This window comes from Octopus bimaculoides, chromosome 5, assembly GCF_001194135.2.
Source record: "Octopus bimaculoides isolate UCB-OBI-ISO-001 chromosome 5, ASM119413v2, whole genome shotgun sequence".
NCBI classification, from domain to species: Eukaryota; Metazoa; Mollusca; class Cephalopoda; order Octopoda; family Octopodidae; genus Octopus; species Octopus bimaculoides.
Window position 1 is genome coordinate 77,869,344 of NC_068985.1, and position 2,862 is coordinate 77,872,205.

General features: G+C 38.8%; 1 non-coding gene across 1 annotated transcript in view; it reads right to left on the minus strand.

Annotated features, from left to right (window-relative positions):
- Nucleotides 1–2,279: 2,279 nt before the first annotated feature.
- The window catches only part of LOC106870956 (uncharacterized), a 4,443-nt gene continuing 3,860 nt past the window's right edge, over nt 2,280–2,862 (minus strand). The window contains exon 2 of the transcript XR_008264121.1: nt 2,280–2,504. This is a non-coding gene — a transcript (uncharacterized LOC106870956). The remainder of the gene's footprint in view (nt 2,505–2,862) is intronic.

Consider the following 2,862-nt stretch of genomic DNA (forward strand, 5'->3'; position numbering starts at 1 on the left):
ATATATTTATTTACGAAACTTTCAATCAAATATTATTATCATGCAGAATGAATCACACCTTGACATTTTGTCTGTCCTCTCTCTTTGTATAGTCTCCTGTGGACAGTTACAGAATAAATCTTCTGAAATGGAACTGTCAAAGAGCGATATTCGAGCTATTCAACTTCAAAAATGGATGTAAAGCAGCTGAAAGTGCTCGCGATATCAACAAGGAAATGACCAGTGAGTGGTCTGCTCGAAAATGGTTTAAACGATTTCGTAGTGGAGACTTGAGCCTTGAAGATCGTGAGCGTAGTGGACGCCCATCTGTCATCGATGACGGTCAATTAAAGACCGTCATTGAGAAAGATCCACGTAAAACAACTCGAGAACTGGCAAAAGAATTACAAGTTAGCCAGAAAACTACCTGCAACCATTTGCATGCGATTGAAACATCAAAAAAGCTCGACAAATGGGTACCACACGATTTAAATGAAAATCAGAAAATGCGCAGGTATGAAATTTGCTCACCGCTTCTTCTCAGTAACCAGACCGATCCATTTCTCGACCGTATTGTAACTTGCGATGAAAAGTGCATTCTGTACAATAATAAAGCACGTCCTTCACAGTAGCTGAACCAAAATGAAGCACTGAAAACCTTCCCTAAACCCGAGCTCTTTAAAAAGAAAGTTATGGTGACTGTTTGGTGGTGTATTGCTGGACTTATTCACTATAATTTCTTAAAACCCGGAAAAAAACATTACTGCAGAAACATATTGCCATGAAATTGCCAAAATGAAAGAAAAACTGTCACTCCTCCGTCCCAGATTGCTCAATAGAAGAGAGCCAATCATTCTTCATGACAATGCTCAATCACACGTCTCACTAATGACACTCCAGTAGTTGAGGGAACTTGGCCACGAAGTTCTTCCTCACTCAGCTTATTACCCAGACCTTTCTCCTACCGACTACCACTTTTTCAAGTACCTTGATGGTTTCCTGCGAGAGAAGGAGTTCAAAAATCAAACCGATGTTGAAAGGGCTTTCAAAGTGTTCAACAGCTTCAGAATTCAAGATTTTTATATTACCAGAATAAACAAACTTGTCACTCGTTGGAAAAATGTGTTGATTGTAATGGTACTTACTTTGATGAATAAGATTTCCGCATTGTTGAAATATATTGTGATGAATTTCATGTTTCAAAACGTTACTTAATTTTTACTCTGCCTGATACCTTATATATAGTATACAATGGAGATCTCCTTGCCAAGGGGACCCCATGCACTATGGCCTAAAATCCTGCCGTGGCATTACCTGGAGTGACATGCGACGTCCTGAAGATAGATTGCAACGGAATGCCGCTAGCTCCAATAACATTAGAGTTGCGCCTTTCTAGCCAGTCCATCTGGCATTGTCCTTTTCCGCTAAGTTCAATCGCTGAGTTCGGAGATCTAGCTTCCTCCGCTTGATCCACCGTCAAAAAACTAGAGCGATTTCACTAACAGAAGCTTCGCTCTCTTATGAATATTAAATGGAACGACTATGTGACCGATGTCTCCGTTTTGGCGAGAACGAAAAGCAGCTGCATCGAGGCTACCATCCTGAAACATCGTCTGAGATTAGCAGGCCACTTAGCAAGAATGAAAGAAACCAGGCTACCGCGTCAAATTTTATATGGCGAACTTTCAACTGGAAGAAGACTCTGTGGCCGTCCCCTCCGTCAATACAAGGATCAGCTGAAGCAAAACTTAAAACTAAATGGAATCGATCCCAAAGCCTGGGACATTGAAAACAGATAATTTTGAAGCTGAACGACAGAGGCAAGAGGAAGAGAAACGACAGAAAGAAAATGGAGGCTGCAACAACCAAAGCCTCCACCATGGATCGCTTGTGAACTTTGCAACAGACGCTTCCAAGCAAGAATCGGCCTCATTAGTCATCAGAGGCATAAACACGGACAGAGGGGCTGAAGTGGTCAGCAAGAAACCAAATAAATTATTGGACACACGATAAAACGCCGACGACGACGAGTATACAGTATATAGTGCGTGTGATTAATTAACAAAAATATGACAGTCTCCTAATATAACAATATCTGTTTCAACTCACGATTTCACATCGGGAATCTTGCAAATCAAATACATTGACATAAAACAGTATGTGTGTGTGTGTATATATATATATATATATATATATATATGCACACACACATACACATCTGTGTGTGTGTGTGTGTGCGCGCATGTACACGTGTGTGTGTGTGTGTGTGTGTTGGTATATAAGAACGAAATATGGTACAATTTAATAAAATTTTAAAAAGAATTCTTTTATTTCAAAAATTTTCATTTATGCATTTTCCTTCAAAAGTCGGTTACAGGACGTTTCTGCAGGTAATCAGCAACAGAGGAAATTTGAGACACATTTTTACGAACGGTATCTAGCTTTGGGTAGTTCTTCAGCAAGTCAGCATCTAAATCGATTGGGGATTCCAGGAAAACAAAGCAAGCAATATCTGCAAGAGTAAGCTGTGTAAAACAAATAAAGAGAAAAACATTAAGAAAACAGGAAGAAAGAATGTTAAGAAGAAACGAGAGGGTAACGAAAAAAAAAAAAAAAAAGGAAAAATAAAACTCCAAAATCAAAAATAGCACGAAAGAATAGCAAGAATGCCATGAAAGTTGATCATTGCAATTGTGGCTGATTAATTGAACTTAAATCCTTGCTTACATACATACATCCCACGAACTCCGATGTTCCATTTGATAGGATTGATAACTGTTGAGGTATTCCCTGATATGAAACAAAACGTAGCCTAAATGCACAAACACAGTGTGTATATATATATATATATATATATATATATATGTGTGTGTGTGTGTGTGT